This window comes from Typopeltis vanoorti, chromosome 15 (genome assembly GCF_054136105.1).
Source record: "Typopeltis vanoorti isolate ZY-2024b chromosome 15, IOZ_Tvanoo_1.0, whole genome shotgun sequence".
NCBI classification, from domain to species: Eukaryota; Metazoa; Arthropoda; class Arachnida; order Uropygi; family Thelyphonidae; genus Typopeltis; species Typopeltis vanoorti.
The window spans coordinates 111,802,503-111,820,374 of NC_143563.1; the positions used below are offsets into that span (position 1 = coordinate 111,802,503).

The 17,872-nt window shown below is 36.4% G+C and overlaps 1 long non-coding RNA gene across 1 annotated transcript in view; it reads left to right on the top strand.

Moving 5' to 3' along the window:
• The first annotated feature begins 1,735 nt into the window (after positions 1 to 1,735).
• LOC150099079 (uncharacterized) overlaps positions 1,736 to 17,872 on the top strand; it is a 235,616-nt gene continuing 219,479 nt past the window's right edge. The window contains exon 1 of the long non-coding RNA XR_016549453.1: positions 1,736 to 1,824. This is a non-coding gene — a long non-coding RNA (uncharacterized LOC150099079). The remainder of the gene's footprint in view (positions 1,825 to 17,872) is intronic.

The window sequence follows — 17,872 nt, forward strand, 5'->3', positions numbered from 1 at the left end:
GAACAAGGCAAGTGTGATTAGATGTTAGGATAATATAATCATTCACTGCAAAACAGCATGTCAGCAGAAAAGGAGGCAAAACTTAATTGTAACTCCAGCCGTCTTTCTTAGCTACATGACATAGTTAAATATTCTCTTTTATATTCCGAGATTTTAAATATACTTGCAACAAAAAAATAAATTATCTACAGTAAAAAAAAATAACTTATGAAATTTTTCTCTGTGAAATGGGAAAATGCACAAAAGAATAAAAATATGGACCAGTTTATGATTTCAGTGAGCACTTCAGTGGGATTTGGTTTTTCGGAACTGTCTCCTGCTCATCCCCAGCGATTCTGATTTTCCAAATAATCTAAACAACGTGAAAGGCATCGCACACAGTTTTTCAGAACTGCAGACAATACTTCTCACGTGGTTCGGGTTATCTTGTTCCATCGTGAAATGGCCTCACGTGCACTTCAATCGGGTTCCCTTTCTGTTTAAAACGGTACACGTTGACAACGAAATATAAAGCATACACCAGACAGCGTAGTACTTGTGTTATTCATTTAATTGATGTTCATTTTTTTTTAAATTCTCCAGTTCTTAAATGTAGCCTTTTTAATAAGAAAACAAACAAACAAAAAAAAACCTCAAACCTAATGGTGCCTCAGAGACAAAATGAAAATTCCGTACATTTTTCTCATAGAAACGTCCAGCACTTGCATAATCTTATGGCGTGTCTTCTTTATCACGTGTGTATTTCGTGTTTGACAGTTGCACAAATGTCATTGTAAACTTCCTCCAGATATCAAATAGACGCTTTTACTCTACATTCGTTAGATATCGATATTAATGAACAGAGGAAAAAGAATAAATTGTCTGATAACCAAAAAGCAAAATTCCCTTCCTGATGTGCTCTTAAGACTTTTCAATAAAAAATAATAAATAAATAATAAGAAGAACTTATCGAACATAAGTAACGTGAAGAAGACGTATAACAATCTGCGATTTGAAGTTTAAGTTTTTCGAACAAAGAAATTTAAGTTTTCAAAAAACCAAAAGATATTTTTAAATAAATATACAAATAAACCATAGGTAAACCATTTGCTCCTTTTTTTAAGCAAGAAATTCCACATCATTATATACATATATAGCGTTTACGCCTAGAAAACGTCGATAAAGAACAGACTGATTTACAAAATGTAATTTTTTAAGTAATTTTCTTTCATGTTTTAGAATATTCTGTTAAAATTTGCAGTGGTTATCGTGTGCATAGGAGAGTGCGATTGTGCAAAAGGTGAAGTGCGAGAATTGTAAGAATCTCATTTGTAGAAAAAGATTTTTTTCCTCTTATTTTAAAACTATCTTCACCACTTCTTCAAAGATGGCAACATAATCCATGTCCGTTTTCTCTGCGTGTAACCAAAATCGAAGTTCCTTTACGTCCTCGGAAGAAAAAAAATTAGTAAATAACTACGACGCTTTTCGATCTCACCTTCAAGACGCATGGACCGTACAAAGAACTGCTCGAGGATTTTTTGTGGTGTGCACACGCGGAAAATCCTTGTTTGCTTTGTACTTCATCCAGTGCCCTTTTTCTATTTTTCGCACAGCATGCATGTACTTTCCGAACGAAAGCCAAAAAGTTTAATCTCCAGTTTGAATGATCACGCCATCTACCGGGGCACTTTCGAACCGTAGCCATATTACCAGCGGCAGCTGCAGAAAGAATTCAGTGTTGCGGTGGTATTTCTCTTGTTACAATGCTTCTTACAGGACCGCGCGTACGTGCTCTATATGGATGCATTGGCGACTCTCTTAGAATGGTAGTTTAAAAATAAGGTGAGTTGTGCTGTGTGTTCTTAAGACGTGTTTGGTCAATTTAAGTATAACCTAGAAATATAAACCGAAAACGTTTCTTAGTGAGCAGAGCCTTCATTTTTATTTATTTTTTTTCAGAAATTCAGAATGTTAAGCTAATGCGTGGTTTAACTAATACCAGTGCCCATCTGGATTCGTTATTTTGAAGAACAATAATATTTAAACATAGTTTCCAATCAGATGACAAAGTTCATTTCTTAGTAAGGTCTTGCTGATGGCAAAAGTTTAATGGCGTTCCATACCTGGCCCTTCTTATAATAAAATTTCCATAACAATTTTCGGACGTCGATTGAGGATAGACGCACCGTTTATTCTTAATTAGGGCGCAAATGCACATGTTATTAATAGTAGGGGGAGAATTATTAGGAGTCTTGTTTACAATGAATTGGACAATCCCTTTTAGTTTCAGAATAGGAGAATTGTTTATTATTCTTCAATACTTTTAAAAAATGTTGAGACTACGCAGACCACGAATAATGCATTGTTTAAAAGAGCCGTGCGATGTTACACATAGAAGAATGCAAAGGGATAACAGAGGAAACTGATGATGATCTGCGATTTTCAGGTTCGATATATAGCTTTTAAATATATTATTCACACTTTTCCACGTGATACCATGTTAATGTGCAAAACGTCGGCTGGTGCAAAATGTCGAACAGTCTTTGCGCTGGAAAGAATCTTACGAAAATGTTCTTTCAAGCACAAAGTTTACGAAAACATATTTCAAAAAGATTGAATTTTTTACACCTACTATCTTTCATAAATTTGATGTGTTAGAACGTATCTCTAGAGTTCAAAATAGACCTTGCAATCGTTTTAGATGTGCAAATCTAAATACCAAACCATACATCTATCTACATGTAAGATGGAAATCATTCGGGATTCAAGTGAGCGACCAAGTTAAAAGGGCAATTCACACGTGGTACAGCTCTCGAATTAACTTTAAAAAGTTCAAGTTTGGTCTGAATCAGGACTTTGTTGCATGTAAAGTTTACAATAGCTGTCTGAAGAATATTGAAACGAAGTCACTATCTAGGGCAAAACCGAGACACTTGTCGGCGAACACGCTTGTGTTATATTGCCTTAGTAGGTTATATGCACTAAGCCAGATGCCGATGATTGCGAATGCGCATCGCTGATTTTTGTACGCAGAAACCAGGAAATAGCAATAATATAAATCCGAGCGAATCACGTAATTGCTCCCAATACACTCGAACAAACATCAAGAATATTGTCTTACTAATTCTATATACCCAGAAGGGGGGGGGGGGGGAATCACTACCTAGACCGGCTTCCACGTTTGTTGAGGTCTCGTCAGTGGGGAGCCGGACCCAGATGTAAAGTCTGGCTCCCACTGACGAGACCTCAACAAAGACCCCCTTCCCATAATGTATAACATCATACATGTCCGAAAGGAGATGTGCTTTACATTATGGAAAATACTAAGGATAGTGATCAATGTTTACTCTACCTTTACTACGAGTTGCCCCTGTCATGTAAGGTTTGCTTACGCTTGGATAAGCCGAAACTTTTATAGTTTCTATATTCGGCAAGAAACTCTTGTTGTCTCTCTATTCGGCTTTGAAATAATGTAGAATTCAAGATATCCACTTAATTTGAATAAATAAGTTGACTTTTTTTATTTTTTTATTTTTTTGCCGCATCCTAGTATTTTTGAATTTCCTTGAATAGTTAATGCTCCCTCCATGGTAGATTCATTAATGATCTGATGCAAAACGCAATTGGGAAATTAAGTTAATTCGGACTGTAAACCATTCCTGATATTTGAAATTGATTCCTAAGGAGTTCGAAGCAAAATTTGTGTCGAGCGGATGGAGTCAAAGATAATTCAACACTATAAAAGTAGAACGTCATTGGCGTAACCTAAGCTACTGTTTTCAAAAGAAATGTAAGAGTTAATACTTGGAAATAATTAACTACAACTAAATATGCATATTACGGAATAGTCATTTAATAATTACAATTCTCAGAACAAGCTTTTATTCCTTTCAATAGCGTCTTAAGAAAAGCGGATGTTCTAAAACGAGAATTCAAATCAACCAATCAGTGTAATATTCCAAGTCTCAAAGCGTTCTTGTGAAACAAATTTTATTTAAATTTATTATTATTATTTTTTTTTTTACCGCTCACGTCATTCATCCCAACATTTGAACAAAGGAAGCAAATATTAATTTTTTTCTACGAGGTTGGTACGTCAATAATTCTCTGGGACCTGCTTTTGTTCTTCATTTATCAAAATATGAAAATTTTTCTAAACTATAATGAATTTGATCCATTTCCATATATAATATTTTTCCCTGGGTAAGCCAATCCTTCTTTTATTTCTTTAATTCTAAACTCAAAATAACCAAATTCTCTTCTTTTGTTTGCTTCGAAATTAACTCGGAAATCTTGGGATCAATTATTTATTCCTTTTAGGAAAATTAACATTACGGAAATACGCGGATCGCAGAACGCTGTCGTCTTTGAGATTTCTTATGTGCTGCTTAAAATAATCTTGAAGAGGTTAATTTATACGTAAGCAATTTATCATCTTTATGCAAATGAAAAGAATTTAAAATTCACATCCACTTAAGATTGGTTACATTCTACTGAAACACTGCCTGATACAAATCAGTCTGAGAATTTCTAGTTAAATTAAGTGAGTTAAATGCTTGTGTTAATCAGCCAGTATGCTTATTTTAGAGTTAAATTAATTAATTTCAATTAATTGGATATTTTGATAATCTCAGTGTGAAAACATGCACCAAAAAGAAAATTGTCCAAATTAGTAATAAAATAAAAAATATGTCCTCCCAGGTTGTGTCTTCAGTGCAATACTATGACAACCCATGTTAATGCACTTCCGATACATCACGAAACAGTCACTTGCTGAAACTCTGGTTGCTAAATGCAAGAGGCGAGATTCTTTTTTCTTTGCATTCTTAGCTATAATTCTTCGAGATCAAGATCTGCACATCCTTTAGCATCCAAATTAAAGTTACTTTGTGCTATAACATCGATAATGTTTCTGTCATGACATCCAGAGGTTAAAAATCGTTATTGCATTTAATGGATTCAAAGCTTTTCAAGGTAACTTGACCAGGTTAGATGGAATTTCGTTCCTTGCCATCCTGTGGTTCACCTGTTTTCTGGTGTCGCTCGTCTGGTGATGCATCGAAGAAGGCAGTTTACTTTTCATTTTTCGCAGCTCGTGACCTACACGTAATCACGTGTGCCATTTTCAGAAAGAGGTGGATGAGACGTCACATGCTAATTTCACGCGAATTTTTCTTCGATTTTCAGAAAATTCTTACATTTTTTCTTAATGAACAAAAAACGTTAATACTTTAAATGAAAAAAATTCAAATTAAAAAAAGTCATCAAAATAAACAAATCCGCTGACTCCTTAATTCTCAGTCGGGCCTTTTGGAGAATGAAGAGACCCCCATTAGACATTTCATGTAATATAAAAATTTAGTACAATTATAATGCGCAATATTATTAAGAATACAGAACCTTTTTTGTAGGGGGAAGCTTGCATTACATTATCCATGTTGTAACAGAAAGTAACTTAATCGAGGTGGACGAAAACTTATTTCCATAGTAACGTAAGGTTCGACTTACGCAAGTAGAGTATTATGAACGTCATTTTATTCATTTAATTACAAACATTCTTATTAGAAAACTGATCAAATTAAAAGAAAATCGAAATAAAAAAAACATTTCCACGAGCATATTAAATTTTATTCACAACATTTTTTTCACCACGTAAAATTTTATATGTCGTTGCTTCTTATTAGAGAACAGCACCAAAGGAAGATTTACCGTCTTCCTACCGGCATCTATAAATATTTCAATTGATTAAAATACCATACAATAAAACAAATCTTACTGTTTTCTCGTATTCAACTGGCTTTTGGATAACATGTCCGCGCGGTTAGCCCAGTGGCTATGCGCCTCGCAATCGTATGCCTGGGGAAGGAGTGTCCTAGGTTCGATTCTCTTCGGAGACGTGAGGGACTGAAGGATTTTCCTCAGCCATAGCCAAGTTAGCCGGTCTTGGGCGTGGACAGCAGGGTTTTCCCACAGTTTATCTGGGGTTTTTCCTCCTACAAGCAGGCAAACCTGCCCCCTGAACACACACACGGATGCAGTCAGGAATACTTAAGGCAATCCCTCAAGCCATAGGTCTAAATTGTCAGCTATGCCGGTCCTGAGCACGGATAAAAATAGGGTGGGGTAGAGGTGGAGCCGTACCTCCCCGTAAAAGCAGCTCACGGCCGTTGAATCACCATACGAAATGAATAAGGTTGGTCGATTGGTAGAGCCTCTGTTACCAATGGCTTGCAAAAAGTTAATTAAGTTTGAGCGAGGTTAGTAGTTGCAAGGGGTTCGATCGTTCGCTGCTGTTGGTGCACTCTCCCTCGATGAGTCTTTGGACTCCCTGGAGATGTCACATAATAATAATAATATCAAGTAATTTTTTTTTTAATTCTAAGGCAACCTGATCATAAATTTTATTTCTAATTTTGGAGACCTTAGTTCAATACAGCTCCTTAATCATATTGAAATCCAGGAACTACACTGCGTTGAATCTAGTACTAAAAACTGTTTCAAAAAAAAAAAAAAAAAAAAAAAACATACCGATGTTTGTATATGTTCTAATCACACTTGATCTAGATTTCAATAAGGAAAACCTTCCTACAGTCTTCTGAATGTTGTATGCTGTCGAGCACACACATGGAAATATATATTTGTAAGGAAGCGTTATTATAGGATTATCACTGGCATATTCGTCCGAGAAGTTACTAAAATATGTCTTCGCTCAATGTCAACTTTAGACTACGTTATCAGTTGAGAGAAATGCGAGGGTGAAGAATTCATTCACAGGAAAATCGGGGAAGCGAACAGCAAAGGTCCACTGAATGCCTAAGAACGGTTATCACATCGTCAGAAGTGGATAGGATCGGCCAGGTATCTAGTGTTTAGGTAAAGAACTCATTCTCAATTTCTAAGTAGGGGAAACTAGGGAAACTGAGAAAACCATCGTTGGGAAAGGCCATATAACGAAGTGCATTATTCTAACTGAATTCATATAGGAAATGTGTTATTATCTCGAGTTGTTTATTCTGATATGGATACTTGTACATGGAGTGTGTGGAGCATGACATGATGCATTGTTAATAATACAACACATCACGCAACAAACAATATTGCGGTATGGTTTGGATAAATACAGAGAAGGTTGATTGATCTGCACAGCGCCAATTTAAGCCTAATAAAATAGTTTGGTTATGAACGGAAACATCAAGTATTTGGCAAACTATTCCAACAAGGGAACGTGATATTGGCCGTCAAGTTGAAGATAGAAAGGTCTAAAACACTCATTATCACGGTGCTTAATAGCATTCCCACAAGGATGATGGTGGTAGGTGTGAAGGTCAAAGGAGAGTTAAGGCATCCTCATCAAGGCCAAGTTAATTCTTATATGAATGTATTCCTGATAGTCACTTCATTTTCTTTAAGCGTGTTATTTATGGGGGCTAACAGATGTTTGCTCGATATTATTTCTGGGAAAACTGAAAATTCTATTGGAGAGGAATGTGATAAAGGGAAAAGCGCAGATGTTTGAGTTAGAACCAGAGGGGAAAGGGGGTTCTTATGTGAAATGTGGCTTGTTTCTTATAAGGGTATGCGTAAATCAAAACATTTCACTCCGAATCAAAACGCGATTGGCCGGTAAAATATGGTGAACAAAAGAACATTCGCAGGTGGAGAAATTCCACGTTTCTGAGTAGATTTGATTTCGAATACTTGCCAAATACCAGAAATGAAGGAAGGAGGGAGTAATTTCTTTAATTCAAGCACATGTTAGGGAAAGTAGTTCCCATCGCAATTTAGATTAATTAAGCAACCGGAAACATTGACAGGTAGCTTAACAACCTGTCAACATGGGAGATAAATGTTTTAATTACTGATCTCATTCGTTTTATCCCTAACATTAAAGATTCGTCACATTGCTTAACACCAAATCCACGACATGTTTTTAACGAATGAATGCATTTATTGAGAGCTGAAAATGTTTTGATTTACGTTGCAAAATTGCAATTTAAGAGAGTCTTTGAAATTCCGCCGGATTACCACTTCTACACAGGAAACTTCTGTATTGCCGAGAGAATGCAGCTTCGTCACGGAAAAGATAAGCCTTATCAACTTGTCTCCTCCGTAACGACTAAATCACTTTTCATCCGCAATTATGACTCCGGAACAAAAAGATTTATCTGATTCCTGAAACGGAGGCTGTCAGCCGCTCCGCTTCCGCCTAGTTACAAGGTGATGATGTATTTCTAGGCATATTCGCGTAGTGAAATTTGCTATTTGAAAACAACCCTCCCTTCGATAGCGGTATTTACTCACTGTAGCAGATGGCAGTCCTTCGACTAAATAACGTTCAGTAAACAGAAGGATGCACTGCGTTTAGATCTCGTGTGTTAAAAGTTTTGTAATATTTTGTGTCGAATCGAAGTTGTGTGGCAGTCTGTGATGTGCTTCAAGCATAACTGGGGATATAACATTCCGTACGTGGTACGTGCAGTATAGTGGAATAGCTTGTATCTGACCAAGAAAAATTATTTACCCTAGTGCTCTTCATGTTTCTAAGTGGTGTGCGCATTACTTTATTTAGTTTTAAGATGATCAGATGTGTTGGTTAGATGGTATGGATTCCTCTCGGAGCCGCGAAGGGTCAAATTATTCTGCTGAAAGAACGGTGTCAACGAAAAAGTACTTTTGAGGTAGTTTCAACCACATTTGATTGAGTTTTAGCTCATGTGAATTATGTTTCTTAATAAAATAGAATGAATCTTGGAATTATTAACCGTGAATTCAACTTACGCTTGTGTTTATTTCGTTTTATGCATGTTAATGGCACAGACGGCGGCTCTTTTTCTCGCTCAACTCTTACCTTACACCGCGGCATATTCTTGATAAGACCTTTTTCAATTGAAAAGACCTTTTCAACTGAAGGAGTTTGTTCGTCCTCCGAGGCCAATAACGCGCTAAAACATCCTCCGACTTCCGAGAGTTCGTGTGGTTTCTCGAAAGCAGACGGTTTTATCTTCTTAAAATTTATCCTGTAACACGTTGTTCGACTGCCGTGCCAATTTTTGTGATGAAATAGAGTAAAGAGTGATAAATTCATGTAAAATAGTTTTCTTTCTTACTCTCTTCCTTCTTTGCTGCCCAATAGTATCTGTCTTATGGAATAATAAATATTTTACTTCTGATTGCAGCTTCCTTTTCTAATAAGATTATTAACGGGATCGCTTGAAATTTAGTAGTTGTTTGAAGTTTGTTTGTTTGTTTTTCAGACCAAGCTCTCCTCGACTCCACATACACAATCTGATTTCTTAAGACCTTTTTTGCGAGCGCTGCTTGCCTTATACACATTGTTTTCGTTACAGTCTAATTTCTCGAGTTACTGAACACTCTGGATAAACCCCATCTTCCCAAAAAAGTAGAATTATAAAACTCTAATCTCTTCCCACTCGTTTTGAAATGAATATCCTTAATAGAGAACTTTCAGAAATATTGCGTGACAATTAAACTCAATGCTCGCAGCTGTTAATCAAAAATCATCCCAACTCTCATTTTGAAGATCCAGTGATGTATGAGTTTAATGAATGCGTTAAGGTTACGTAAGAGTAAGGTGATTTGAATGTTACATCCTTCTTTGTTTACAGAACAACAAGATTCTGCTTGCGTCTTCCACCTGAAGAGATGATTGCGTAGTCAAGAAAGAAATTGTCACTTCACTCAGACTGAAGTGACAATTTCTTTGTCATTTCAGTCTGAGTATGGCAAGAAAATGCAGACCACTTTACATAAAACGAATAAAGACGATGTAGGCGTGCACTAGAGCAGATCCCTAGTGCACGCCTGAGCTCTAGTCTCCATATATGAAAAATATATTTCGTGTCTTTTGTAGAAAAGATGGTTTGACGCACTTTCCATGGCAACAATACGTTCTCATATGAAGGTCGAAGTAAGCATGCGGTTGCTATAAATATACATTCGATCTGAATTTTGTGTGTGTGTGGGGGGGGGGAAACAGATCCAAGACTATATTTTATCCAACTGCCAAAGGATTGGCATAAATGTCATCGCACATCATTAATCAACGAGATGTGCATAAAATGACAGGATGCTATGAATGTCCGTAAAGTAAAAACCTTCTGCATTGTTTGAACTTTCTTGTCATTTTTCCTTCCTTGGGTTCTTTCGAGAACACACGTTGTAATTTAATGTTTATGAAAAGGCACGTGAAAGCCCAACGCTAAATAAATAACAGATTGAAGGATGGGGGAAGGAAAACAATTCATCAAGACTATATTATGTCTAAAAATTAGCTGTAATGGTTTCCATGACTACTACAAGTTATGGCAGTCACAGTTCAACTGTGAAGGTCCACTGCGGGCACTAAAGATAACACGAAGGCTAAAATATTACCAACCCTCCTTCAAACGGGTGCATTTCTCATCGAGATCCTATAGAATCCTACAGGCTTGACTAGTGCATACATGCAGAAACCGCCGTTTCCATTTAAGTATATCACATTCACCTTAATTGGTGTTGAAACTATTTTGTTGGGTGGAAAGTAATGCGACTTTGCAACATTCATACTTAAACAGTGAACTCATGCAACGAGGACACTGCTAGGGAGACTGAATAACTTCTTGGGAGAGTCACATCACATGGCATAATTGTAGTGCCAATGAGTAATTCCACGAAAGAAATTTAAACCACCAACGGGATGTTCTGGTTGAAGTTTTGGTGGCTATCATACGTCAACGGTAACCAACTCCACTTTCTACACTTTCTGTTGGTGTGCCTCTTAATAGGCCACGATACGAACACCCACAAACAGGCGTTTGACAATTGGGCGAAGGGAAGAAGCTGCCAAAGGTGATCAAATTGATGCAACTGTTGAAGTTTGGCGTGTGCCTGAAAGGTGATCCATGTTCCTCTTAAAAAAAAAAAAGTCAGCAAAAAAGAAATAGCACACAAAACAAAAATATTTCCAGATAGTCAAACGCAATGCATTTTAACCTCCACGAAGTTCATTTCACCTCCTGTCGGTAATAGAGTATTACTGACATCAGCTTTTCAAATTACGTTATTTTTCAAATTTGGCTCGGGGACTAAATTTGTAAGTCTAATCCATTCTTTCAAGTTCATTTTCAGTATCCATTCTCTCGTAACCTTAATAATTATTCCAAACTTTTTTTTTAAATTTCCTTGAAGGTTTTCGTGTACATTTTAATCTTTGCAACTGTTTTTTTTTTCCTTCGACGTCCGTTTAGCTGTAAATAAAATTGTCACGTTTTCTGATGACAATAAATCGCACTCCTGTCATTTTATAAACCTTGCATTTTATAAATACAAACTTCCTGCATGTAGAATGCTAAAATCTTAACTTCTGATCTATAAATCAGAATTTAGGATTTTAACATTTAATTTGGGAAAATGAAAAATATTTTAAATTATTTTAATGCAAGTAAAACTCAGTTCCGTATTTATTCCTCGTAAAAGAGAAGTCCTTTCTTCCGTTCAACAGCATCTAAATCTCTATAAAACGAGATTTATCTCGACAATGTTGTTACAAATATCACTTATCAGCATCTAAAAAACACCGTTTTCTTTCTTTCTCTTAAAGCATTACTTCAGAACAGCTTCCAACTCCAAACGAATCAATCTAACCTTTAAATGTGTTGCCACATTTGGGGAAGTACCCCGAAGATCCTCGTTAAAATATGCGACTAAGATGAGAACAATTAGATTAATAAAACACATGCTTGTCGCGTTTATATTTCCATTTAAGATATTCATTAGAATTTCTTTCATTATTTCACTCTCTTTCAAATCTTAAAACACATGCAGCACCTATGAACATCCTTCAAAGTTCAAGCTCACTGATCATGTCCCTCTCTCCCTCTATTTCTACTGATGAAGGGCCCTCTTCCTCAGTAGGAAATGCATAAGACACTCTTATTATGCACTTCCTATGGTACAATCTGCAGGTTTTCAAACCAAATGCTGACTAGTTTCATCTTTCTACTCTACGTTATGCTCATCGAAAATTGTAATGCTGTGCGAAGTGAACAACCTCTAAGGTCTGGGACTACCAAGTGTTTGATTCTGTTGCTTTGAATTTTTGTTGATGATATTGTTTAATGTCATAATTTCCAGACAATATTAAAGCGTAAACTACAAATATTAGTGACAGTCTAAGATAAATTGAAGTATGAATTCGACGGGTCCGAAAAATACTCAACGTTTGACAGTTTGAAAAACAATCCCTGCATTTCAAGCGGCAACTATTTTGAGTATCTTGCTACTCTTTGAGTAAGGATAAACTGAAACTATTGGTAAAACTATCTGGGAATTTCTCGAACTGTTCTTACATAAAGTGAAATCTCAATATTTGTGCACTTTGATGTTTCTTCACGAAGATATACTTCATATGCAAGTAGCATCAGACGTCATATTCAGTAGAAATCACGTATACCATTTTTAAGTATTTTGGAGAATCCACTCCTATTAACAGAAGATGTACCTAATACCTGTTAACTCTTTCACCATTTAATTCCGTTTTGGTTACGTATTTTCAGCACTAACTGTACGTGTCGTCAGAATACCCTGTATAATTACGAAGGTGGTCTGAAATGTTGTCAGCCTAGCAATGAAAACACGAATTTATTAATTCAAAATTATTTTTATTTTTCAACATAACTTCCCTTAAGACTGATACACTTATTACAGCGATGCTCCAGGGTCATCATCAGGTCCCTGTAGTGGTTCTCAGTAAGATCTTCAAAATACCCTTCTACAACTGCAATCACCTCTTGATTCGAAGGAAAACGCTGACCAGCGAGTAAGAGTTTTTTTTTTTAGTTTTGGGAAGAGATAGAAGTCAGAGGGAGTCAAATCTGGGGAATGGGGTGGATGTTCCCTAATGCAAATCCCTTAATTTTCTCATTGTCAAAACACCTTTGTGGTTAGGTGCATTGTCCTGATGGAAGATGATTTTTTTCCTTCTGCAAACCGGGTCTTTTCTCACGAATTCTTTCGTATAGTCTGGTTAAAAGATTGGAGTAATATTCCCGATAATAACTTTCTTTTGGCGTTAAACCTATTTTTACAGAGAATTTTTTAACCGCACGATGCTCAATTTTATCCATTTCAAGGGATACAGAAACACTTTTGCTTCAGACAGCTGTATAACAAATTACTTCATAGAATGACTTGCAATTTCACATGAATGCTTATGACAGATGTACCAACTTAGAAAAAAAAAATTCTTGCCTATAGCGTTACCATTTATAGTCGAGGCCGAAAACGTTTCAGATCACCCTCGTATATTATGAATAAAAAATAATAAAACATTTGTTTCATTGCTTTTTTTTTTTTTTTGTGGTCTCTCTTTTCGTATATTTTCTAATATTGGGCAGCACCTCTCCAGAAAAAAACATTCAGAGCCCTGGCTATCTAATAACCACTTCATTAGTAATAAACCGATATTTTCTTTATTTTCTATTTCTCTAGTCGCGGCTATTACAGTAATGAAACCAGAACACTTATGGAGCCCTAGACGGTTTTTCATTAGCCTTACCTCTGCAGACGGAGCTTTCACTCTACACGAATCCTATTCTTGTAACGACAACGTAAGCAGGAAATGAGAGGAAAGCAATGAAAATTGCTGCTTTTAAAAGTCGTCTAGATCCGAATTAGTAATTGAAGTAGCGGATTATATAATAGCGGAATGCATTTAAACAGCTTGTGGCAATTGGCCCACACGTCGATATGGAGATGCACTTAATGAAAGTAACAGGGGAGAAGTGGGAATCCGAAAATTCGAACAGAGGATACAGGAAATTTCTATTTGAAATAAATTAAAACATGGATTACAATAAAATATCGTGGGTTGTTTTTTCGCGCCTGTGAGATTTGCACATAAAAAGACATGCTTGAAGTAAGGCTTGAATATGAGATGACAGCGAGATCGCTTTAATGCAGCCTCATTTAAGTTCAGTGGGAACAGAAGAAATCATGCGATGGAATCACTTACTCCTAGAGATCGATAAATTTGTATTTCTAAATTCAGTTTATAAAACCTGTTGACAGTTAACTAAGAACACCAAAAATCTCACTTGGTTCTTCGACAAAGTCTGCCAACTCCTGATTTCAACTACTCGTGAAACATGAAAATTTTCTCCTCGACCATCTTCACATCTGAAGCAAGAACTCCAGTTATTGGGTTCAGCTTTTTAGAAAAACTATTCAAATGGATTTTAGGTGTCTTTCTGCACGTCATGTACCATGGAGTGTGACGGGGCTACAAATTATCAACAATGCTTTTTTGACTGCTCCTGGAATACGCAATGAATGAAGCCCTGGAGACTGATATTGGAGTGGCGGTAGGAGGAAGAGCAATAAATCTAAAGTTTGCTGACGATATGGATCTTCTAGCCGAAAACTAATCGGGACTTTAGAAAATCACCACTAAAATAGCTTCTACTATTAAAATGTTGATTTAAAGATAAAAATCATAATCATATTAAAGAATCAAACAATGACAAATATCTATTCTTCTGACCAACAAGGAAGTACTGTCGCAGAAAGTGAAAAAAAAAAACGCACTTGAGGATTTATCCTTAAAAGAAGTTGATCACTAAGCTACAATAGCAGTACAAAAATTAAAACCACTGTGGACAGATAACAAGCTTGCATTTACAAACCGATTACTATGCGAATGCCATAAAGGTGTGCTTATATTAACCGGTCTGGGTAGTGACCTCTCCTCGTCTGACAGTATTACATCTCCTAGGAGCTGTGTTTTACATTATGAGAGAATATCAAGAATAGTGAGGGAGCTTACTCCACCTTTACCTACGAATTGCCTTCGCCGATAGTTTTTCGGCATGAAACCCATAGTTCGTAGTTCTCGATCTTGAGTTTCACTTACTGGCTATATAACAACATAGGATTTTTATCCCCTTAATGGTTTTACTATACTATATAAACCGTACTTCTAACCTTAACATAATTGTCAAGTGACATCGACGACATGAATCTTATTACATCACAGGACAAATATTAAACCCAAACAATATTTTCTCTTTTGACTAACTCATGTGAGAAGGTCCAAATTAAGGACACCGCCTTTAACCTTTCCTTATTTTGCACAACTGGGTTAGGATTCGTCCTCACTTGATCAGAGCAATACTGTTTAGTAGAATCAAAACATGTTTACGTTATAGAAATCAACCGATAAAACCAAACTCAACATATTACTCATAATATTCTCAGATGTTTTCACAGACGTAAAGGATCAGTTACTAGTTACGAAGAAATGCATTACGAAATAAAGATGACGAGTGCGAAAAGGGTAATCATCGTGGAGGATTTTAAGTATCAAATTCTTTGATTCAGTTGTAGAAATCCATGAAATCAACAAAACCGAATTTATTGAGCTGTTGCGAGACAACTTCAAGTATGTGACAGAAGGGACTCGAGGTCAAAGTGTGTGACATCTGATTTAGTATCAGCTGGGATTTCAGCAAAAGACGTGACAGTGATTATGCCGTACTATCTTGATTAAGTATAGGATGGTCCATGAAGAAAACATCACATGCTAAACAAGACCACAAGAAAGTATTAACAACTGGGTAGTATTCTAGGTGATGTCCCAGAGTGTCAGTCGATTGATGTTAAGGTTATCGTAGTGTGCACGGGACGCATTTAGGGAATATTTAAATGATGAATTATTAGACTGTATCAAGAGAAAGCGAAGAATAAGTAGGATACGAGTAAAATGGATGTGCACTATTATTTAAAATATACTTAAGAAAAAGATGATGTGGAAAGAATATCGTATTCTTAATGATTATATCAGTGATGAAAATTATAAGCTGCAGACCAGAAAAACTGTAATTACTGTAGGACAAGCTAAGACTCAGTATGAAACGAAACTGGCTATATCAGAAACAATTCTATCGCTATGGTGCCAGTAAATGAAAGAACAGCTACTGAATGCAGATGGTATGGAGATATCGACAAGATTGTTCAACTAATTTGGGTGTATTCAGCTAAAAGTGATCGATCTGGTGCAGGCAACTTTGAGCCCACTTGTTAATGCATCACTGGATGAAGAAACGCAGATCAGAATTCGGCAATTGGGTCTAATGGGATAGCAGAAAAGATTATAAGAGTGTTCAGCTGTTCTGGTTGTTCCTTTGACCACGCTATATAATCTGGGTCTCAGAACAATACGTATTCCACGTCAGCAGAAAGAATGTATGTTAATCCCATTGCACAAGGACGATACATAGATGGATGAATATTTTAGAATAGTTGGTCACACTCATAAATGGGTTGACAGAAAATCTATACTTTGCAAAGAACAGCATTATTCTTACTAAGGGAAAGATCATGTTTGAAAAACCTGTTCACATTTTATAATATTAACGTTGGGTTAGACAAACAGAATAGATAGACCGTGATACTTTGGTATGTCTTTTAACAAGATGCAACACGGAAGACCGTTGTTTATATTGGTAAATATGGGATTGGATTATAAGGAGCTAAGTTCCTGGTAAAAGAGGTAGACTTTCAATCAGATGGATGGATGCGTGCGTGTAGAGTGACTGATCTTCAGAGAGTTAAAGCCTCCAGAAAAGCATACAACAGGACCATAAGGCGAGGCCGGGTGCGCACATAACCGAGCATCGAAGTGACCATCTGTGGATGCCCAGTGTACATATGGACATGGTGAATTGTTATTTAATTTTTAATAACATTGGGAAGGATTTGACAGGAGACATACAGCTATTTCCTGATGGTACAAAGATAGGCAGGGTAATCGAGAATACGGCTGATATGCAGTACTTGTAGAATGATTTAAATGTTGCAAATGCGCGCATGTGAAAATGATTATCAATTCAATGTCACTGAATGTGAAGTTATGCTCTTTTGTCTGATGGGATATCATAAAATATTGCTTATGATAAAAGAAAGTAATCACGCTACCGGTGTTGGAGGTTTAGTGAATATCAAGTTGAAATTAAAGGATCATATAGAGGAGATTGCAAATATAACTCAGAGGATAATTGCAATGCAGAACTGAACACTGACATGTAAAGATGAGTCATGTTTCTTCAACTACTGCGCTTAAGTCTAGTCTCCTGGTGTCCGTTGGGAAAACAGATAAAAAAAATGAGAATTTGTGGACTAGACACTGGTAAACAGAGGAAAAGGGGGCAGTATGATTCACACTTAAAATCTTAATACATGTGCCAGTATATTTGGAGCTTTTTTTATTTTACGGAGGTTGAGGAAAGGGTATCAACGATACCCTTTGAGAATGGCACTGAAGACGAAGTAGGGTGTTAGATTTCCCTCAGGGAGTGATGCGTGAGTGGAATGAATTGCCATTGGAGGTGCTGACTGCAGGTCGTGTGAATGAATGCAAGAAACATGTAAGGCAGCTGATATGTAGCCTCCTGCGATGAGTCTGCCCCTCAGGTGATAATTGCACGGTTACTAAATTCACGTGACCTATAAGAACCATACAAAAAATGTCTGTCAAACTTCTTCTGGGCCTTCTTAGTCCTAAAGAAATCGAAATGAGGGTTCATTTAACGTAACTTCAAGATTACTCTCCAATCTCCTTCGATCAAAACAAGTCATTGAAATACACAAAATCTGAAAAATTCTTTCCGGTTTTCTACGTTACATTGATTTTCTGCAATTTAATCATCACTTGTAAGTTTTCGAACTTTATTCTTTTTTTTTTTTTGATTAAGTCTGATCGCTAAGGTTTTTTTTTTAGACGAAACGGGAAAATATTCTTCAGAGGCCATTCTTGGTTGTGTCTCTCTCTGATTTACCTTAATGCGTATGGTGGGGATTGAAATCCGAACCAGTCTCGTATTAAAAACAGCCAAAA